The sequence below is a fragment of the Notolepis coatsorum genome, assembly GCF_963971535.1.
Source record: "Notolepis coatsorum genome assembly, chromosome: 12".
Classification (NCBI taxonomy): domain Eukaryota; kingdom Metazoa; phylum Chordata; class Actinopteri; order Aulopiformes; family Paralepididae; genus Notolepis; species Notolepis coatsorum.
In genome coordinates, this window is record NC_140176.1 from 21,281,551 (window position 1) to 21,306,414 (window position 24,864).

A 24,864-nucleotide genomic window follows, 5' to 3' on the forward strand; every position below is an offset into this window, starting at 1 on the left:
ACAAGGTCCATTTGCATGTTCTTGGTATCTAGGGACATCTATGGATCTCAGGGAATGTATTCCCAGTGTCGGAAATATTGTGTCTATTACTAGGCTTGCTTAAATTGTGATGAAACAAAGGAGAATATGATTTTTTTTCTTTGCATCTTTGACAGTGAATAACACCATGATGAAAATGACCAGACATAAAAACTGCCACTTCGCTCGTTCAGTACCTTCTTGAGATCACGTGTACAAAAAAATCGAAGGAAATTAATAAAGGGAAGATGATTAAACAGACGTTTTTGTAGATACAGTACTGAATTCTGCCATCCGGACCCATGCAATTTGAAATATTATTATAGAATATAAATCATGAGGCCTATAAATGACCTTATTATAGCGATGTTGCACATCTATGGATCGGGCCAAATCTACTCGTTCCAATGACAGAGTTCAATTTGGATTTAGTATCACCAGGCGTGCATGAAGAACAGAGAATGAAATTACTGTAAATACAGTCAGCTTTTTATTTTTGCGACAGGTCCGCCATCTTGAATCCGTTTGCAACACCGGTTGTTGCTAAATGTTCACAGAAGGGAGACACACTAACTGCGCTCCAAACTATGACAATAACGTTCAGTTTTGTGGTATATAATCCAGAGAAATAAGATAAATAAAAAATTATAATCAGGAAGTCATTTGATTCCAGAAAGCTGGAGTACCCTAGGAGATGTAGTTCTTCGAAATGTCAACGCTCATTGAAAGCCCTGTCTTTCTTTCATCATAATGACTACAGCAAAATGGCCGCTCGGATTTATTTCTGGTCGAAATTCGCGATCTTTTTAATACAATTCCTAAACTCTTTCATTTCATTAATAACACTTTAACACTTCGGGCGCCAACAGCAGAGGGCGCTGATGGCCCTTCAGCGCCAGTGCTTTATCCAATGTAGGATAGGAATTATTTGCGAGTGCTTAAAATATATCAAATATAATAGCAATAGATCTAAATAACACAGTGATCGTCAGTGAGTTGCTTCCAGTCAACATGCACAAAACAGATAATTTTTTCATACATACATTTCCGTTTTATACCGTGATGAATATGAATATATTTCTAGAGCGTTCTGTCTCATCTCAATAAACTCCAGCAAATCAAGCTTCAATCTATTTAGTTAGAAATCGTGCCATTTGTCGCTTGATTTATGAATCGTTTTCAAATAAATGCCAGATTATCGATATTATGTGTCATCATGGGTGAACAGAAGCGGGGTCTGAAAAATCGCTTTTCCGTACTTTGGTCTGCGCGAACCTCACACACACACGCTCCGCTCCGATGGTGGTGAAAGGGACATCTGATTAACCCAAGATTGGTAACATAGATTCCTTACCTCACATCTGATTGAAGTTTAATCCAATTCCTGATCGCCATTCCAAATATTGATCGCGTTTATTGATCCAACGTTTTATGTCCAAAACACATAATCCACGCTGCTCCGTCCCCAGTCAATGTGTTATAACGATACTGCATGCCCGAGAAGGAAAACCTGGACCGGACTTCTTAGGTTGATGCACAGCCCCAGCCAGAGGGATTCCAATGATGTGCAATACCATCCGGGAGACGTTAGGCGGCGGTATTTGCCCTTTGCGAGCTCAGACCCATTCCCAATGATAACGTCAGGCTGGATGGATGAAAAATGAATGGATATAGCGAATAAAAGAAATATCGATTAAAACCCGGGATTTCTCGGGTTTGGCGCCCAGAGCATGGCGAGTTAACCCGACTTATCTCAGGTTTGGCCTCCAAAGGGTTCCTATTGGTAAACAAACGTATGGCTGAAAATATACACTATGACTGCTGTTGTGACATGGTTAGGGATGGTTACTGTTGGATACATTTGAAAAAAACAACGAACATTATGTCATACAGTCTAGAGAGAATGATTTATGACGTGATGTCATTTGCGGTCCGGTACCGGACAGCACGGGTGGAAGAGGTTAAAGGTCAAGTGACCCATACATCTTGACATTGGACCTCATTCACTAATATTCTCGTAAGTTTCCTCGTAAATAACATCATAAGAAGTTTGTAAGAGATGGGCGGCTACGTGGCGCAGTGGGCAAGGCGCTCACCACGAATACTGGAGACTCGGCTCGAACAGGAAAGCCTCCCTGTTCGAGCCCAGCTCTCCACATTGCTTTCAGTTTAGCTGGTCGTCCGTACTAATACACATTGGCCGTATTAGGGGGAGGGAAACTGAAGGGTGGGGATCGGGCGTTGTGGACAGCGACTCCTACAGGTCGGTTGGTGCGCCTGCGCAGTATAATCAGGAAGCGACGGGGGCGGGGCCCCTCCAAAGCCCAGACCCCCGACGCTGAAAGATCGAGCCGCGCAGGTGAAAAGATGCGACGGCTGTTACCTCGAGTATCGGAGGGGACTCGTGCTATGTATGACTTAGTCCACATTGCAGCCGGCTTGTGGGAGGCAAGAAACAACGTTCGAAGACAGGGGAGGGTTGAATTGGACGATATGAAAGTTGGGATGGGAGAAAAATTGAAAATGGGAGAAAAAGTGGATAAAAAAAATAAGTTTGTAAGAGCAAACCTACGATAGTCCTCCTCCGGATACCTGAACACACAATTTTTAATGATACAAATATTGTCGTATTTATTATTATTATAATTATTTAAATCCAAGGATGTCTGTAGAACCGACGTGAACACAATCACCAACGATTTCTCCCAAATGAAACCATTAAGAACAGGGGCACACACAAGTCTTTCTGACTTATGACATGCTCGTAAATCCTGCTCTTAGTTACGCGCGAATACCAGAGAAGGAACCGTTTGAGAATGCCAAAATCGACCCGAAAAGCTTGTAAGTGGAGTTATGATGGAATTTGCTTGTCACTTTTCTTGTAAGTCTATACATGAATGATGACCATTGGCCATTATAATAAATAGCTTAGAACATATTGAGCCAACACTACTGTTATCAACACATTTAATTACTTTTCTTACCTTGACTTATTAAAGCCTTCTCAGCAGTCAAGCAGTCAATACATGAAAAAGTATTCAGTTACAAGGTTGTCATGTGAATAAGGCCATCCTTTCACACTTGAGGAAAGGATGTTATGTCACTGCTTTTGTTGTACATTATCAGTCCATTAGTGGCTGCTTTCAGGTTTTTTAAGCGTTCTGTTTCGTTTTCTGTGTTCCTTTCATGCTGCCCTTTAAGTAACCTTTACCATTATCTACACAGTGTTATCCACACGTCACAATATGCCATGTCACAACAACCATTGTTCTGCGTGGGTGGATGTTCACCATGTACCATAAATAGCCTCCTCCAAAGGATCACATGTCTATATGTGGGCTCACCAATGATGTGCTGTTCTGAGGGAGAGTACCATGTTACCACGCCAGGCCACTAGTCGGTGCTCCACTATTCTTACAAAGAATGTAGGCTGAAAGTACGTGGAAAATTATGCTCATACTGTACATTTATGTTGAAAACATCTAATCTACAGTATTTACTGTACAATACCATGCCGTGTGGTACGCAGTCATCTTGATAATTACTATGAGTGAATGAAGATGTGCTCCAATCGTTTACCTTTGTTTCTTGTCGCTTAAGAAAATACCACTTTAACTCTAACTAGTGTTCAGTCTTTCCTGGGGACAAACAAATCCATCCTGCTGATGTCCATCCTGTCCCTGCGAAGCAACCTTGATGAATGTGCATTGTACCTCTCCAATATACATATTCAAGAGCGGATAGGAGTTATGTAACAGCCGCAGTACGCCGGTGGAATTAAATAGTTCTCAGTCGCCTCGCACTGCGACATTGTTCTTTATCTTCACCTGTGGCGATACGAGATGAAAATGTACGCGGAACAGACAACTTTTTAAATAAACCGCTATACAGCCCTTATGTTTTGCCTTTGTACAGCAGAGTACCTCTCTACATGTGTATTTGTACCACTATTATTGGGGAACAGTGGTTCAGGAGGTAGAGCGATCATCTGCTAATCGGAAGGTTACCGGTTTTATTCTGGCTCCTCCTGGCAGCGTGTGGCTGTTTCCGCTGTATGTGAACGGGTGAATGTGAGGCTTAAGTTGTAAAGCGCTTTGGATACAAGCGCTATATAAATGCTGTCCATTTACCATACCACTATTATTATCTGTACCCCTCTACATGTCTATTTATACCACTATTATCTGTACCCCTTTACATGTGTATTTATACCACTATTATCTGTATACCTTTAAATGTGTATACTCTTCAAAGATTCACATTCTTAATCACTCAACGCCTATTGGTAGACGCCCACCTCGGTGAAGTAATTTGTCATACTCTGCTGAAGACATGCCTCGGTCGCAGTGTCAAATGGAGACATGGAGACGATTAGGCTGTTTTTCTTCGCAGCCTACCTGTGGAACCATTTTATTAAGCACTGGGGCTCAAAGGGGCTAATGCTTCCCTGTCAGGATTCACTGTGATAATGCCAATGTGTTCCCAAAGAGGTATTTGAGTTAGGCAACGAACAAAGAGGTCTAAAAGTCAAGAGGTTGATGGTAAAGAACCCTCGCTGTACTGTCATACAGTAGAGGTGAATAGCGGAAATTGTCACAACATTTCACCCTTCTTTCCCACGAGTGTTGACAGAGCCACAGATTCCATCCCACCAGCACTGCTATGAGTCACCCTGTTGACACTGATGAAAAGGAATGTAATTGGAGCCACAAACATCGCCATTTTATATGGCGGCCATTGTGAGGATCGAGATGAAGTAGGAGCGAGAGGGTAGGAGACGTCCTTGAATTCGGCGTCACTACGAGCGAGCTGGGAGCGAGCTAGCACAAAACGGGGAATTATGAAATGTGATCATGTAATGCTAATCTGATGCTAACCTGAATGATCACAGTTCACCAGTGTTGGGCAAGTTACTTTAAAAAAGTAACTAGTTACAGTTACTAGTTACTTCTTCCAAAAAGTAACTAAATTACTTACTCAGTTACAAATTATAAAAGTAACTAGTTACTTCAGAAAGTAACTATTGCATTACTTTCAAGTAAATTCTTAACATAAACAACGTACACAAATCTAAACTATTTTAATGTTGCTGTGGGACAAAGTGAGACTAGCCTCCAATCAAATGCCATGTATGTAGATATTATAATTACTATGTTTATATAGTGGATCATACAAATACAAACACAATAGATGTTTTGGAACTTTTGATATGTATTGCCCCTCAACAGGCCACAACTGGGCAACATTAAATCATGCTTGTTAACACATTGAGTGCCACACCCCTTTGACCATATATGGGCTAGAGTGCCAGCACTGAAGTAACACGATACTGCATGCCAGAAAATGGAAAACCCCGGACCGGACTTTTTTTCTGATGCACATGCCCACCCAATCCAATCCAATGATGTGCATTACCATCCGGGAGACGATAGGCGGCGGTATTTGCCCTTTTCAAGCTCAGACCCATTCACAATGATAACGTCAGGCTGGATGGATGAACAATGAATGGATATTGCTAATAAAAGTAAAGACGAGAACTCGTCATTGGCACTCAGCGCATGGCGAGTTAACACGACTAATCTCGTCGTCGGCACTCAATGTGTTAAGCACTATACCAGAAATAAATAACAAATATATACTGATTGATTGATTGAACATTTTAATTAACAGATTGCAGAATGGGTACAGTACAGTACAGCTCAATGCACACAATTGTTAAGGGGAGAAAGACTTTCGTCTTGTTTACATCAGGGTCCCCCATTTTCAATTCATGACATTCATGACATACACAACATACAGATATAATAATCTAATCTAATCATTAGGGATGCTCGATATTGGCTTTTTTACCGATATACCGATATTGTCCAACTCTTAATTTCCGATACCGATATCAACCGATACCGATATATGCAGGGTCCCCCCCCCCCCCCCCCCCCAAAACGGAATAATTTCAGGTAATTAACATTACATATCTCTTGTTGTGGAATTAACACAACATTATGCATACTTTTGACAATAAATAAAATCTGAATTTGTTCTTACTTGCTTGCCTGGGTAAATAAAGGTTATAGAAATGTAAAAAAAATTTAATAAAAAGATTTTAAAACCGATACCGATATTTTCCGATATCACATTTTAATGCCGTTATCGGCCGATAATATCGGTAGGCCGATAATATTGGACATCCCTACTAATCATCTAAACTAATCTAATCATGACATTTAAGACATAAATGACATACAGATACAGTATACACTCTTTTTAGTGCAAATAAAACTAAAAAACATGTGTTGTGTGTCTCTCACTGTCTTTCTGTATCTCTCTAGTTCTCTCTCTCTGAGCACCTGAAGACTGTGCTATTAAACCAGGAAGTGCAGCACTATGTTGATAAGGCTGTCAGTAGTTGAGCCTCCACTACTGTAGTGCCCTGCGCTGCAACACAACAAACACAAGACTAAGAGCGAACAAAAAACTCTCATGGACCCGTCTCTCGTTGACTGACTCGCTTGTGTTGTTTGTTAATTGGATTAATCTTTTTGCAGAACATCTGATGTGAGGTAAGGACTTTATTTTACCAGTCTTGGGGTAATCAGATGTTTTTTCACAGATTTCACAACGTGTCTCATATGTGTGTATGTGTGTGTGCGTAACGTTAGCGCCAGGCAGGGCATAGATGATAGATTTTTCAGCCCGCTTCTCTAGCGTGCATAAGTACATATACTATCGATAATCTAGCGTTTATTTGAAAACGATTCATAAATAGGCCCGAAAAATGACAATGTGTTTTGTGTATTCCAGTAAAGGGCTATTTTCGCGGATTTTTCTGGAATCACTAGAAATCTTCAAAACTATACTCGTATTCAAAACGGTATAAAATGGAAATGTACTGATGAAAAAACAATCAGTTTCGTACATGTTGACTGCAAGCAAGTCATTGATAAGCGACGGTTGTATTAGACACATAATTTAAGATATAGTTTATGCGTTCGCAAATATCCCCGTCCTCTCATTGACTAAAGCGCTGGCACTCAAGCGATAAATAGCGCACCCCTTGCTGGCAACCAATGTGTTAACAATTGTGTATTGAGCCGTACTGTATTGTACCCATTCTGCAATCTGTTAAATAAAGTTTTCATTCATTGACTGACTCTCTTGTGTTTTCGTTGTGTGTCTGACTATGCATGCTTTCGAACACCCGCCCAACTCTACCTCTGATTGGCTTACCATGACATTTTACTCAACCTGAGCCAATCCTCTGCATGTATGCGCTTGTCTTGCGCACTGCCCACAAACCAAGGAAGAACAGTTAAAAAAAAGTATTGCCTCTCGGCTCAGAGATATTAGTTGGTCTGATGAAAAAAAACTGCTTCAATCATAGTAACGCGCCGCATTTTTTGGCAGTAACGGTAACAGCGTTATTAAGATTGGACTGAAAAATGTAACGCCGTTATTCCCATCACTGCAGTTCACATCCAGTTCAGCACACTCTCGGGTAGCAATTTATGTATCGGGTCTTTCTAGGCATGAGAGGGGTAATTCACAGGTTGCATGGTGTTGTGTAAAGGCGTCAACTCCCTTTGTTACCAGTAAATTACCTCTCTCTCTCTCTCTCTCTCTCTCTCTCTCTCTCTCTCTCTCTCTCTCTCTCTCTCTCTCTCCATTGAGAATGTTACAGTACTGTATATCAGTGATAAGTGATTTGTTATCTATTGTGTCAATACATCCATGTGTCAATGGATGCCTTACTATTGTAGATATGTTGTTCGTATAGCCTGGTTCTCAGCTGTATATGTAATGTTACGCTAGCTTCATATCATAGTCCCCTGAGTGACGGTATTTCATGTAATTTCATTGTACTTAACCTCTTAAGCCTGAGCGGTCCAGTACTGGACCAACAATGACATCACGCCATAAATCCATCTCTACAGAATGTATGAATTAATGTATATTTTTTTGTGTGCCAAGAGTAAAGACCCTAACCCTGACTGCACCTCCTCATCCATCACTCTCAACATAGGGGCCCCCCAGTGGGGCGGCTAAGTGGCGCAGTGGGCAAGGCGCTCGCCACTAATGCAGGAGATGCGGGGTTCGAGCCCAGCTCTCTGCGTTGCTACCAGCTTGGCTGGTCGTTCATACTAACACGATTGGCAGTGTTAGGGGTAGGAAAGCTGGTGGGTGGGGATTGGACGTTGTGGACAGCGACTCCTACAGGTTGGTTGGTGTGCCTGTACAGCAGAATCAGGAAGTAACGGGGGCAGCGTGAGCCTCCCACGCGTTACTCCTCGCCACTGAGAGATTGCGCTGTACAGGTGAAAAGATGCGACGGCTGCCTCCTCGTGTACCGGAGGGGACACGTGATGCAAGGCTTCGTCCTCACTGCAGCCGACCAGTGGGAGGCATAGTCTAGCAACGTTCGAGACAGGGGAGGGGAGAATTGAAGGGAGAATTGGTGAGGCGAAATTGGGATGGGAGAAAAAAATTGAAAAATAAGGAGAAAAAGTGGATAAAAAACAACAACATAGGGGCCCCCCAGGGCTGTGTTCTGAGTCCCCTCCTCTACTCCCTGTACACACATGACTGTGTGGCACAGCGGAACAACAACACAATCATCAAATTTGCTGACAACACAGTAGTGGTGGGCCTGATCTCTGCAAACGACAAGAGGGCCTACCTGGAAGAGGTAAAAGTTCTAGCGGGATGGTGCCAAGAGAACAGCCTCTCCCAGAACGTCAGCAAAACAAAGGAGATGATTGTGGACTTTAGGAGGTCGGGGGTCAGGGACTACAGCCCCCTCAGCATCGACGGAGCACCGGTTGAGAGAGTGAACAGTTTTAAGTACCTCGGAGTCCACATATCTGAGGACTTGACATGGACCACACACATTGACAGTGTTATCAAGAAGGCACGACAACGCCTCTACTTCCATAGCCGCTTAAGGAAGTTCAACGTGAGTCAGAAGATCCTCAAGAACTTCTACTCATGCACAATAGAGAGCATCCTGACTGGCAATACCACCTCCTGGTTTGGGAATAGCACTGCACAAGACCGTAGCAGACTACAGAGAGTGGCCCGTTCAGCCGAACGCACAATTGGAGATGGGCTTCCCACTCCAAGACATTTACAACAAGCGGTGCATGGGCAAGGCTAAGAGAATAATCAAAGACTCCAGCCACCCAAACAACTGCCTCGTTGAACTGCTGCGGTCAGGCAAGCGATACCGGAGTCTCATGGCAAGCACAGAGAGACTCAGAAGGAGCTTCTATCCCCAGGCCATCAGGATGGTCAATGAACAATGATTGAACAATGAACAATAACAGGCCATCAACACACCCACAGCACACACACACTCACTTTAAATAAACAACACACTGTAGCACCCACTTTACCACACTTTACACTTTTACACTTCATATTTATATTATTGGTAAGGAAATTGCACATATCTCATTCCTTATTCTTTATGATTGCACCTCACCACCACAAGGTGGCACCACAAGCTAAGCTATACCTCACCATTTTTGTACCAGATGTACACACTGTATATAGAGGTATACTGAACAATTTTGTTGTTTACACTTGTTTTTACTTGACTTCTTGACTTTCTATTTTATACTTATTATACTTATTTATACTATCTTGTTATTATCTAGCACACTCTCAGGAGCAAAACAGAAAGAAACATTTCATGCAAAGTATTCTGTATTTCTGTATGACAAATAATAAAGAAACTTGAACTTGTCAAAACAGCAGTCAAAGTGTATATTTTCAGCACTACGTTTGTTTGTCAGTGGTTTTAAGTGTTATTAGTGAAATATGAGTTATAGAAATCTCAGGGTATCGAGTCGTAAAAAAGGCGAGGATTGACGCAAGGATTTGGCGCAACCTAACTTGAGTGTAGTCCAGGGCTTTCGATGGGCTTTGAATAAAAAAAAACTACACTTCCCAGCTCACACCAGCCCCTGTCAATCATCTGATTTTTCTTTCTTTTTTTGGATCATATCTCACGGCGGGAACAAACCTGAATATTATTGCCATACATTAGAATGGAGTTTGTTTCTCTACCTTTCTGTGAACGTCTAGTGTTAGAATATTGCAGGTTTAATGCTAATATAAGTACCCATAAAAGTATCTACAGTATCTATAATCTACCATATCTATAATCTACCATATCTATCTATCTATCTATCTATCTATCTATCTATCTATCTATCTATCTATCTATCTATCTATCTATCTATCTACCAATCTATCTATCTACCAATCTATCTATCTACCAATCTATCTATCTACCAATCTATCTATCTATCTATCTATCTATCTATCTATCTATCTATCTATCTATCTATCTATCTATCTATCTATCTATCTATCTATACTTCCATATTGTAAATGACTTAAACAGTGCCTACAATGTACTTATCTACTGTGTTAAAACTGATTCTATGTGAATTGAACACTATGTGTGCCTATGCAGGAATGCCATAAATGGAGCAACGTGGAGCAATCTTCCATTTACTTAGTGTAAGGGGCTGAGGGGAATGGTGATTGATGGCTGCTATGTTCCTGCCTGTTGGCTCCTCCCAGTGGAGAGAGGAGGACTGACAGCTTCACACATGCTGACCCACACACACAGCTTCTTCTTCTTTCGTGTAACGTCAGAGGTCCAACTCCGTATCTTGTAGCCATGCCCTTAACTCTGGTCCCACATCAAAGAGGCTGGCTTCCGAGGGTGGTTTGTATAGGGGGCAGATGGTCAGGATGTGGTCAACAGTCTGCTCAGGGTCTCCACACTCACATGCAGCGCTGTCTGCCAGGCCCCACTTCTTTAATGATGGTTTAAAGCGACCAACCCCAGATCTTAAACGGTTCAGCAGAACCCATTGCCGGCGTGGAAGATCGTCTCCTGTGGCGCCATCTTCTGGATCCCAGATGTAGTGGTGGATACGGGTTGGCCCAGCACTCTCCCACTCTCTCTTCCAGGCTGCCGCCAGCCATCCATTTCTGGATAGGTCCTCAGTGGTGGAACGGAGCATCTCTTGTGCCACCTTGTTGTAGGGGTGGCGGGACTTGAGTCTGCTCATAGGTGCTGTTGTTGTTGTGGTGTTGTGTAGGATGTGCCAGTCATGCTTCACTGCTTTCCTTGCTAGGGCGAGAGTGGCAGCCTCTCGTCGTAGGCCAGCTGGTGAGATTCCTGCAAGGACTGGCAGCAGGAAGACGGGTGTAGCCTTCAGGCATCCAGTGATGATCCGGAGGGCGTTGTTAGTAGCCACATCAACTTTTTTAACGTGTGGGCTTCTGCTCCAGACTGGGGCACAGTACTCCGCTGCAGAGAAGACCAGGGCTTGGGTGGATATCCGAAGGGTCTTGGCAGTGGCTCCCCAGGTTGTACCTGCGAGGCGTCGGATCAGCGCAACCCTTGATGTTGTCTTTGCCCCGACATCTTCGAGGTGTTGTTTGAAGGACAGTGTCCGATCCAGACGCACGCCAAGGTATTTCGGGGCTTGCTGGGACTCCAGACGCTTGTGGTCAGCATATACCTCCAGTTCCCTCTTGGCGTCTCTGTTGCAGAGATGGTATGCTGCTGTAACGGTCTTGCTGGTGCTGAGCTGTAGGCGCTACTTTTGTAGATAGGCTACTAGGATGTTCATGTCTTGGTTAAGACCGTCCTCCAGTGCCTTCCATGTGGGTCTTCTCAGCATGATGGCAAGATCGTCCGCGTAGCCGTACTTTTTGGATGCTGTGACTGGGAGATCGTAGATGTAAATATTAAACAGCATCGGAGAAAGGACTGACCCCTGTGGGACACCGTTCCTCAGTCTTCTGAGCCTGCTGCGCTGGCCATCGCTGGTGTGTAGGACAAAACTGCGGTTAGACAGCATTTCCATGATAAACTTCACCATATGCCGATCAGGTACCATCCTCATCAGCTTCAGGTGGAGTCCACTGTGCCAGACAGTATCGTACGCGGCAGTCAGGTCCAGGTACACTACCCCCGCTTTCTCATTAGCCTGGAAGCTGTCCTCGATGTCTTGAGACAGTAGTGTTACCTGGTCCACTGTTGATCTACCACGTCGGAAACCGGCCTGTTCCTGTGGGAGCTGTGTGTCAATTACTGGCTCAATGCGGCTATGGATCATTCTTTCCAATATCTTAAATGGAACACAGAGCAGCGAGATGGGTCGATATGCCTTGGGGTCTTCCGCAGGTTTGTTTGGCTTTGGCAGGGCAATTACAGAAGCACGACGCCAGGTCTTGGGGATCTTGCACCTCTGATAGCATGCAGAGAAGAATGCACAGAGCCAGTCAGATGTTGTTGTGCTCTGGTGGGTGATAAACTCCGGGAGGATGTTGTCACGGCCTGGAGATTTGCCCGTCTTGAGCTTACTCATGGCCTCATCGAGTTCATCTGCTGTGAACTCTCCTGAGAGGTTGGAATCTGCACTGGCGACCTTGGAGAGGGAAGACACCTCCTGTGTTATCAGGCGGGTAACATCTTTGTCTGCGTCTGGGTAACGACCGTTCTTCAGGAGCTCGGAGGCGATGGCATCTGCAGTGACTGGGCAGCTTGGGGGCTTCGTACATCTGCCTGTAAGCTGGTTGATCGTTTGCCACGCCTTCCAACTAGAATGGGTAAAGTCAATTGATTCAACTACTTCAGTCCATCTGTCTCTACGCATGGTGTCCAGTCTCTGGAGCAGTGCCTCTGCAGTCGCATCCACCTCTTCCCTGGAGCCAGCGATCTGGTGGTCGCACAGGAGGCGGCTGCACTCCTTGTCCCAACCAGGGATGTAGTTCCTGTTGTAACCGCGTGGGATGGTCTTCTTTGCCGCACCCAGGAGGACCCCACAGTAGGCCTCATAGGCGGCGTCCACATCGGCTGCATCTGGGTCTGGCAGACCAGCTGACCTCTTATCCGTCTCCTGAGCAAATACCTCCCAGTTGGCCTTTCGAAAGTTCCATCTTTTGACAGGCTTCCCTAATACCGGTTGCACCAGTGATGGGACTTTAATGATGGATGGTTGGTGGTGTGAGTCGGGAAACCTGTCTAGGATGCATCTTTCTGGTTTCGGGTCATTGCTCCAGCATACGGCAAAGGCCAGGGCCCTCATTCATCAACGTGACGTAGAAAATGTTCTATTTCCACACGTAAGCACAGAATTTAGAATGCGTGCACGCACAAAAGAAACAGGATTTACCACACGTGTGTACGCAGGTTCTACGCACACCTGTCATGATAAATATCACCTTGGCCCTGCGCCGAGGCTCGTGCACACTTTCACGTATTTGCATACCAAAACCGCCCCGATTAACCATATACGGTAATGGACACCCCCATGAAATGTGGAAGAATGGACTAAACTGAGGGTGTTGTACACTGTCGGATATTATATCTATTAACTTCCTAAAAGACCATTGCTGCCTGGACACCGCAAACACTAATAAAGACCATTAACCACTGTTTTGCTGTTGCCCGTTAGTGTCATTAATGCATGCTGGAATAAGAATGCCTTTCTTAATTTATTTTTAATATTAATAATTATTATAATACAATAAAAGACAGCTCCGTCTTTTAATACACATATATTGTACAGTAACGTCAAATAAATACTACAGTCCCCGCTGAAATAAAGGTTCTGCACGCACATACCAGCAGTGATCTACAGCATAAAAGATAGCCACTTTATAATACTATTCTGAGTAGATAATTCATCTGTATCGCAACAGAGTCACGGATCTGGTCGGGGCAGGTAGCATTATGTCGGGAAAATCCTTATGAAATAAACAAAAGTGAATTAAAGAATTTAAAAACAAAGTTTAGCATATTAAATCGTTTTATAAGCTTTCTGAGTAGATAATTCATCTGTATCGCAACAGAGTCACGGATCTGGTCGATCTGGTCGGGGCAGGTAGCATTATGTCGGGAAAATCTTTATGAAATAAACAAAAGTGAATTAAGGAATTTAAAACGAAGTTTAGCATATTAAATCGTTTTATAAGCTTATAGCTTTTTTCGTGCTGATTTGAGAAGGGTCCAGCTGCAGAGCCGGAGAGCAACTCTCAGGGCCAAGATAGCACTTATACTATTTTGAGAGAGACAGACAGCAGAGAGACAGACAGACAGACACTGTTCCACAGTGTGTGTGTGTGTGTGTGTGTGTGCGTGCGTGTGTGACTACTAGTCTAATAGTAGAGACTCAGCCCCCCCCCCCCCCTCTGGACCACCTCCTAGTAGAGACTTCTCTAGGAAGAAGACGAAGATGAGGATTAAGGCGAGACACTGCAGGTGAATAGGCAAATATACTTTTTTTGTTGATTTTGAGATTTTGTTATATTTTGCTTCCTAAACATGTCTTCTATGAAACTAGTGACAATAAAACGTCAATAACACACATTTAGTTGTTCATTTTACTTCATTTTGCCTTATTGCATCCATAAATGTCCACATATTTAATGGGGAAGTGCCTCATTTGCATATATAAACATACATTTCAGAAAACTTGTCTCTACTAGGAGGTGGTCCAGAGGGGGGGGGGGGGGGATCTCTACTGGGAGGTGGTCCAGAGGGGGGGGGGTCTCTACTAGGAGACTAGTGGCCACACACACACACTGTGGAACAGTGTCTATCTGTCTGTCTGTCTGTCTCTCTGCTGTCTGTCTCTCCGGCTCTGCAGCTGGACCTTCTCAAATAAGCACGGAAAAGCTTTTAAGCTCATTTTTGGGTCCCAAATTGCGGTACAAATGAAGGAGGTGTCTCGGGTAGTGGACTCTAGTTAATATTATGTTCTCTCTGCAATTAGACTGCCCCTCATTCATTCATTCATCCCTATCTGATGCTATCTCTGAAAACAGTTCCTGCGAGCGCATTCATTCATTCGGAGAGAAAGACCTATTCCACATGCTATTTAGGGTTTGACAATAATTACACTAATATCGCTATTTCACAATGAACTATAATGAATTACGGGGGTCATACAGAACACGTCAGTCAAGATTATTTTCGCGTTGAAACTAATGCATGCAACTGATCTATGCCGTCCGTCTGCAGTCCCCATATTCTACCACTGGGCGTCAGCTACGCATGCTCCGAGCTGTGCGTAAATATAAGCACGAAGTCAAGTTCAAGTTGAAATTGATGAATCCCACACTTTGCTTAGAAATGGTCGTACGCACAGGTTAAGCACATATCTGTGCGTAAGTCACGTTGATGAATGAGGGCCCAGGTCTGGGTTGGTAGAGGTGTTCCAGCGTGCAGAGAAGAAGCTTGGCGGCTCCTTGGGGTCATACAACAGCAGAGCATCGATGTTGGAGGCCCATTCGCTGAGCGCCTCTCCGTTAGGTGTTGTGTAGTTGTAACCCCAGTCTGTGTGTTGACAGTTGAAGTCACCAGCGTAGATGGCGGGTGCAGTTATGGACGGGAGGGACGTAGCAGCCAGCTCTGATGGTGGGGGCTTATATACGTTGATGACTGAAGTTTCCTGGATTTTAGTAACCAGCCACTCGATGTTGGAGCCTGGTGGGGATCGGTTACTGGCTGACCAGCTTAGTTCAGTCCTCACGAAGGTTGCCACACCATGTTGCTTGTTGTGGATGGACCCGGCTAGATGGAAACCAGGCTTCTTGAGGATGTTATCGTTTGTGCAGTGTGTCTCCTGCAGGAGCACCACCACTGCCCCATTGGAATCAGCCAGGTGACGTACGATCTCGAGTTTGGCGCTGGTGAGGCCCTCGACATTGAGTTGGAGCACTGGTAGGCCGCGGTTTTCGACGGCCGGTATGACCGCCCGTCCTGAGTAGGACGCTCCACCGTACCTTGGCCTGCCTGCTCGACGTTTAGTTGGCGACATTCGTTTCACAAGTTGGTCTTGCACCATCTCTTGCTACTTACAGGGAAGGCCTCGTGAAGGCTGTCGTCATCTTCCCTGATTAAATTAGTATTTTTTCTTTTATTAAATCAACTTTCCAGCCCCAGACCCAGCCCAGGGAGGAGCCCCAGCTCAACTAAATCAATTAAAGGGGACATGTATTGCTATTCCTTGCACTATTTGGGCAACTTTACACAATTCCTGTGAGTATATTGAACACATCTGTAAGGTTTATTAAAAAGAAAAAATCATTGTTTTATATTTCTAATGGAGTACTCAAAAGCATCATTTTCCAGCCGCAGGATTTCAGGCTGTTATTGGATGGGCTCCGCCCATAAGCGCTTTCAGTGACAGTCACCCACACAGCGTGATACATATGAAAGAGAGAGCGAGAGAGAGAACGAGCAAGAGAGAAAGAGAGGGAGAGAGGAGAGATGGTTCCCCGACACACACACAGTCAAGTTTGTGTGTGTGTGTCCCCAACGAGGGAGAGAGATGGCGCACACACATTTACACACACTTCTGCAGTCCCTCCCGCCGTCCCTCTCTCTCTCTCCCTCTCTCTCCTCGCTCGTTCTCTGCCTGTCAAAACCCGTTTGAGGAAGTGTCGGGTTACACTGCACTACAACCATAGAGGGGGCGTTACTGCATATTAGTACCCTATTCACATCAGGAATACGTCAAATCAGAACAGCTTAGTTGAGTGAGGGAAGATCTTGTGAACTCGAGACTAGAGTGATGAGTCAATATGGCCATTGATACTAACCCCTATTGCTATAAAACAATGGTAAATACTGAAAAAATACATTTATAATGCATGTCCCCTTTAAATCAACTTTCTAATGAATATAACTCATCAGTTTCTTTTAATACTATAATATTAGTGCAGCCTAATCTGTATCTGCAACTGTGAAGAAAAACCCCATTGGTTTAAACAGAATGAATCGAAAACAATATAATAATAATTATTAAAATTTTATTAAAAATAAAAAATTCGAATGTTGATTTAGAATTCGAATGCCAACGTAACGGACGAAGGTTCGAACGTTTGGGCTCAGTCCTAGTGTCTTGGAGTGAGGAGTGAGAGAGCTGTTGGGAGACACAGACAACCGTGAGTTGACCCCCGGTAAGCCGGACAGCGGCCCGGCCTAAGGACTGGACTACAGTGATGGCAGGTAGGTGCTCCAGTGGGAGCCGGTATGATTTTGTTGTTTCAGTTCATTTTCTGTTTTACTTAAAATAAGTCCCCCTGGCCATTGTCCAGTGGGGAGCTAAAGCTATTTGACTGTGTGTTTGATTAATTGTACAACCTCATTGCACCTTCCACCTACCCCTGTCTGCTACCTTTGTTACATTAGGTATATATTTTAGGCGGATTTTCAGAAAATAGGGCTAGGTTAACAGGGAAGCATTTTATATTACCTAAACATCAAATCCAAGCCACTTAAATTGTCCCTCACTCCAAAGTTGTCGAAACGATCCAACTCGCCAGAACTTCAAGTCTGTTTGCTTTTTTAGCGCTGACGACTTGATTAGAAACCAACTTAAATTCAGTGAAAATAACACATTTCCCATTCCATTCAAGATGTCAGCCTTCAGCCGAGCAAAGGTGCGCCAAGCTGTTTGTGTCAAGTGTTTGAATGTCAGTGAAAATCTTAGTTCCGGTTTACAGAGAGAATGGGGCAGAACAAATTACAGTTATCCTCTTATTTTCATTCCCCACACCAACAAACGCAAAAATAATAAATAAATAAAACTCACACACAACTGACAATCCTCTGTCGGGTCCTGTTTCTCACCGTCCTCGTGGGTGCAGGGGCCCGCAGATCTGGAACGAGCTTGACGAGAGTCTGAAACAGTCAAAATCCATCTCCACCTTCAAAAAATCACTGAAAGAGGAATTGTTCAAATCATATCTCTAAATACTAAATAGTAACCATACTTGGGAATATTATTTGTCTGTATTTATGTATCTATGTTGTATGTATGTAGGTAGGTAGGTATGTATGAAAGCCTATCCATGTTATATGTTTTGTTTGCCTCTGTTTGTGATCAGGCTCCCTCCAAAATCTAAATAGCTTCTTGGGAGACCTGGCACACTACACAATTTTGATGATGATGTTCTCACCATGATGATGATATTTATTGTATCGTGTGTGTGTGAATAAATTCTAATTCAAAAGCTTCATGCTGCCTCCTGGACGCTGAAAGAGACTGCTGAGCTCTCTGTTGAAAGGCTTTACCGGGGCACAGTGGAGCGGGGCCAGGAGGGAGGCATGTGGACCAACCAGAGCATCCTGCTCTCTGTGTGTTCTGTGAGCCAGGAGGGAGGCATGTAGACCAGCCAGAGCATCCTGCTCTCCGTGTGTTCTCTGTCAGCCAGGAGGGAGGCATGTGGACCAGCCAGAGCATCCTGCTCTCTGTGTTCTCTGTCAGCCAGGAGGGAGGCGTGTAGACCAGCCAGAGCATCCTGCTCTCTGTGTGTTCTCTGTCAGCCAGGAGGGAGGCGTGTAGACCAGCCAGAGCATCCTGCTCTCTGTGTGTTCTCTGTCAGCCAGGAGGGAGGCATGTAGACCAGCCAGAGCATCCTGCTCTCTGTGTGTTCTCTGTCAGCAAAGGGAATTCTGGGCCTGTCGAGAGAGTAAAAAACGCTGTCTGCCTTTTCTTTTCTGACAAATGTTCACCTCGCCGGCATGGTACACTATGTACAGAATGTCAAAACTAACTATGTCAATGTCAAAACTAAGCTTGGCTAATAGGCGATTCTAGATGGGGGGGGGGGGGGGGGGGGGGGGGGGGGATTATTAAGGAGCTGAGAAGCATCCCAGTAAATACATACAAACCAATACTTTTCAAGGCCATGGAATTTCTACATTTCCAAAGGATCATCAGCATCATCAGCATCTGTAGCATTTGCCAACGTTTTGTGAATTACTTTGTTTAACTTTGTCAATGCAATGTTAGGTGATGTCTCTTTCTTATCCTATTATCTTGAAGAATAAACTCTCCTTAGAGTAAATAACACAAAACCACTGGCCAGTATGGCTTACTACCATAGTGTATTTATACCTGTATAACTATACATAATACTACTATAACACTGTACATACATCAGATTAGCATATTTACACAGTATTACTAAATTATATATATTCCATTCTAATCACTCTGGTTAGATGCCAACTTATTTTTGTGCTGTACGATGACTCATTATGAATTGAAAATGGGGGACCCTGATGTAAACAAGACGAAAGTCTTTCTCTGGTCTGCATCCCCTTAACAATTGTGTGTAATGAGCCGTACTGTATTGTACCCATTCTGCAATCTGTTAATAAAGTTTTCAATCAATCAATCAATCAGACAGACAATACATTTGAATCTAATCTAATCTAACCTGGTCATCGTCTCTCGCTGATCCTTCGCTGGACGTCATTACATAAGTTAGCTATGCAGTGAGCAACTTTAGCAGGTTTTCTCCAAACTCAATGTGACTTAACTTAGTCAACATGTGCAGCAACAATGCAGTGGGCGCCGTGCAGAACAGAGCCTGACCTGACTTTAATTAGCTAAGCTCACTGGTTTCCAGTCTGTGTGCCTTTAAGGCAGATGGAGTCCTCCCTCCTCTCCAGAATTCATTACAAGCCCTCATGATCACAAGCCCCTATGATCACAGAACATGTCATACAATTTAATGCTTATTGCTTTTTATCTGCTGTTAAAGGGCACAACGCGAGGGGGAGATGTTAATTTCAGATAATCGAGACAGCAATGTGTATTATGTGTGTATTTGCCCGGGGCTATTGGATAACAACAGTGTTGATAGTCTGTTCTCACACTTCTATGCGTCTACTGGTCAAGCCAGGGGAACCCAAGACCACCACGAGATGCCATTTGAGCTTCTTATGACTCAGGAAGGTGCTACTTGTCATTAGGGTATGGTTATCAACCACCTCAGCTACACTGTATGACCAAAGACAATGTACCTTAGTCAGAAACCATAGACAGGTACTTCCTCAATACAATTTAAACAACCTCAGTCACAGCCATAGACAGGTACGTCACCAATACAGTTTAAATGACTACAGTTAGAACATTTCTAATACCTTATTGGGAAGTAGATTCGTACAGATGTTAAAGTTAACCAGTGCCTGGCCATTCCATTCAGCAGAATCTCCGTTCCTCCAAACTGGCCGACGTTGGTATTGCAATTTGAATGACCCATGCAGCCCAAAATTACATTTCCCAATAGATGGCATGCAGAAAAGACCCTTGCTGTAAAACCTTTTACGAATATATATTCAATGTCATATATGTCCAAAAAATACAGGAGTTGCTTTAGATTTATGCAATTATGGGATGGTCTGGCCATGTGACACTACCTGATGACCAATACTGCACAGGCTTGTCACTTGTACTTTTTTATTTCCATTAATAATGAAATTAGTTGAGTTCCCAAGCCACATTTTAGTATAATAGTTTTTTTTGCTAAAAGACTAAACAGAAATGGGACTTGAGTGCTCAGCGTAGATCTCAGTTTCTGAAGGCATTTTGGAGTATATGTACACGTTATATACATTTTAGTCATACACGTTAATGGTTAATTGGGAACATCACTGCCATGTACCGTATTGATGTCTTAGTGTCTCAACTTGCTATGATTTGTAATGCTGTCAAACAGCGACCTCTAGGCAAAAGAGGCCTGCTTGCTTGGTATTGCACTTTGTTAAAATCTTTTGTTTTGGTCTGATGTGTGGGTTGGAGTTTAGTAACGTATTATTCTAGGAATACCAAGCGGGGCTCCTTTGCCTAGAGATTGCTGTTTGGCGGCATTATAGATTCGACCTTAAGGACAGTTAACTCAGTGGTCAAATCTTGTATGCAGGGTGTCACCAAAAAAACAGCTTATCTGCAATTCAATTCAAGCATGCTAATCTCATTAGCCACACCGACCTCACAGTCGAGATCCTACTGAGGACTGTAGAGCATGTTAATTCTCAAGCCATTTCCACCTTAGCCATGCAGAAAATGCAGTTCCTGGAATATGCAACCTATTAATTAAGACAACCGTGCCCGTCAACAAGCGTTTTTATTTTGTCCCCTGTGAAGACGTTCAGTGTGACGTGAGTAATCATGTTGTACACCTCATTTCATAATGTCTCCACTGCTAACTAAAGGTTCATTCTGTACTCAAATGTAGTCTTAGAGAAACGCTTCATATTAACTCTTCGGCTCTTGACACAAGGAGGGATGGTACAAACGCATTGTGCTTTTTGGCGCATGTGCAAATGTCTCCAGACCACAGTATAACAAGTTACTATATAATATATATATATAATATACAGTATATACCATAGCATATAGTACTGTATATCATGTGCATTTCAGAGCCTGTGGTGTGGCCAGCAGTACCAACCCCTCCCCCTACCCCCAATCAACTCCAACCCACACACCAGACAAAACATTTAAATGTAAACAAAGTGCTTTGCAGAGAGGTCGCCGTAAAAAAAATTTAAGATACTTTTTTTTGCCATTTTATTGTTTTATTGGACAGACAGAGAGGAAGGATGGGAGAAGATATGGGGAGGAGACATTCGGCAAATGTCACCGGGTCCGGGAGTCGAACCCGGGACCGCCGCGTTGCACTGAAGTGCGTTACGTGGTGTGCCACCCTGGTGCCCAGAGAGGTCGCTGTTTGACACCTTTACATAATACCTTAAACACACTTTATCCTTGTTTTTGTTGCATTGGGTCATGTCTACATATTGGTTGGTAGAGTGTACACTCAAAGGTTAGTTACACTACATATTAGACAGGATCCCACTTCTATCAAGCGTTCTGGTCGGTTGGTTGGCTGCTGTCGTACTGGGATAACGACATCACCACGGTGTTATGATGTTTGTACTAAGCGCTTTTTAGCAGCCTAATTGTCTCGTGTCTCGTTGCCTACGGCAACCACTGACTGCTCTCCCACAGCGTGAGGCCTTGTCATGTTACACATTCACAGTAGTATTAAGTGAGCAAGCTGACAAATACAAATAAATAACTATTTGTATTTAAAATCACAAAGTCAGCTCTCGTTAAGCCACAGATGTTATATTCTGTTATATATTATAGTCAGTTATGGTAAACCGGTGTAATACCCCCCCCCTAAGAACAATTTTTTAAAATATATATAATTTGAATATTAATATAATATACACAAGAAGTATGCTTAAGTAAACACATTTAGAGGGCAATAACTTTGTTATTATAAAACTAAATGTAAAACCCCTGGAAGATGTCCCCTAGAATGTATCAACAAGCTTAACAAAATAACAAATACTGTCTCATTAGCCAAATGCATCATGTAAAAGAGTTCAGTTTCATCCAAAGTCTTCTCATTATAATTTTTTTATAGCAATAGCGGTGCTACAGAAATGTAATAGTGCTATACTACATTCTCAGCATAATAGGTATTATGTTATTTTGTTATTGATAGTGATAGTTGATAGTGTACTTTCTCAGAACTCTAATATTAGCAATCATTACCTACTCTTACCACGTTGTTGTACAATACTGTATGTCGTGTATGTCATAAATGTCATGATGAATTGAAAATGGGGGACCCTGATGTAAACAAGACGAAAGTCTTTCTCTGGTCTGCAACCCCTTAACAATTGTTTGTATTGAGCCGTACTGTATTGTACCCATTCTGCAATCTGTTAATAAAGTTTTCAATCAATCAATCAATCAATCAATCAATCAATCAATTGTTCAAACTAATGGATCACTCTCCCTTTGATTCTCATTAACTACCTTCATTGTCCAAACGACAAAAACGAATTTCTTATATGAATGAATGAATGAATGAATGAATGAATGAATGAATGAATGAATGAATGAATGAATGAATGAATGAAAACTTTATTTAACAGATTGCAGAATGGGTACAATACAGTACGGCTCAATACACACAATTGTTAAGGGGATGCAGACCAGAGAAAGACGTTTGTCTTGTTTACATCAGGGTCCCCCATTTTCAATTCATAGTGACATTTATGACATACACAACATACATGACATTTATGGCATAGGACATACATGACATACAGGTATTTAGTATATGTGCAAACCTACTTGGCAATAAAGACCTTTCTGATTCTGATCTATAAAAAGCTGATCTATGTACATCCTTTTGAAAAAGCACAGATCCTTATTTCTTAATGTCATACATACATATACATATCACAGTAATACCTTGAAACTGTTTCTTTGGTATACCTCCCACTATTAAAATGAGTTGAATATTATTCAAAGATCAGCAAGACCATGATCTGAAATAGATTTGAGTCCATGTAGTGGCCATGGCATGGCGTAAATTACATTTCTTCTTCATTTGACCTAATCTACTTAATTCTCGGACACATATTGCTCACCAAACATGTTACGGTACAGGCGGCCATGTTGGAAGACAGAGAACTACACAAACACTCGTTTGTGTTGACGTTAACGGGAGCGTGCTGTCAAGGGCTGACGCTCAACGGGCAATGCTGACACCGTGGCCCGACTGCCACGTAGCTTCCCGGTGACGCAGTGCATACAGTGAGCCGCCACTGGAACAGCATGTCTGCCGGAGGAGCGTGGGCCGGGTACACTTCCCCTTCACTGCGAGGCAACAGCAGCATTATGCTAATAACACCAACCAGGAGAGGGAGAGAGAGAGAGAGAGAGAGCATGCGGGGGCGAGCTGGAGCTCCTCGCGCGGATCGCCCCCTGAATGTAAATGACCTATTCCCCCCCATCGCTGCACTTTAAAGCGGTGCGGATGACGTGCATAGTCGGAGACAACAACAACCAACGTTTGAACCCATTCAGAGAGAGAGAGGGAGGCAGGAAACCGTTCTGTAGCCAGTATACCATGATGTAGGTTGATATCTCGCCTATGGTGTTTGAGATCAGGCCAGTGACTGTTCTACGTGCACCACCGAGGCCATGGAACAGCTTCTTACCATCTTCTGTCCGTGGTCTGTCAACGTGGTTTGTGGTCTGTCAATGTGGTTTCATTGCTGGGTTAAGTACTTCTATTCTATTCACATAATATGCTTACTTCATATATCTATTCTATTCTATTCACATATATGCTTACCACTTCTATTGCTATGTCCGCCCATCACAATCACGCGAGCTGTCTAACGCCTGTCCCGTCTCCCTGTCTCCCTGTGAGTGGCTGTCCCGGAGTGATGACCGGAGTGTTGGACGTCACGTGATGAAGACCGGGAGGATGCGACCCTCTCTGCGCCGCCCCCTGTCTCCCTGTCTCCGGCTGTCTCGGAGTGATGACCGGAGTGTTGGACGTCCCGTGATGAAGACCGGGAGGATGCAACCCTCTCTGCGCCGCCCCCTGTCTCCCTGTCTCCGGCTGTGCCTCAAATAGATCCGCTATCAGCTCTATCTTTAATCTTTCAAAATGTTCAGTTGTTATCGCCATCAGCTCTATCTTAAATTTTTGATGTACTGTGATGTGTATTGTGATGTGTACTGTGATGTACAGTGTGGTGTGTACGGTGATGTGTACTGTGATGTGTATTGCGATGTACTGTGGTGTGTATTGTGATGTATACTGTGAAACTATTTAGATTCATCATCATCATTTCACACACATCCAAAAAACTCAGTTTTGCACACATTAATTTAGTCACTTAATGAGATTAAATTGGTTTGAATATGGCCACCAGTGATGTCATCAGGGACATGAATCACTGTGTTGTGTTAATTACAGCTCAATGAAATGATAAGGTGTCAGTCCCTATAAGACAAGATATAGCTTTTTTTCATTTGATGGAGCTCTAATTAACATAACACAAGGATTCAATGACATCACTGTTGGCTAGGGGTGTAACGGTACACAAAAATCATGGTACGGTACGTACCTCGGTTTTGAAGTCAAGGTTGGGGGAAAGTTTGGCTTTCCATGTTCCACTCAGGGATGATGTAGTGTGCA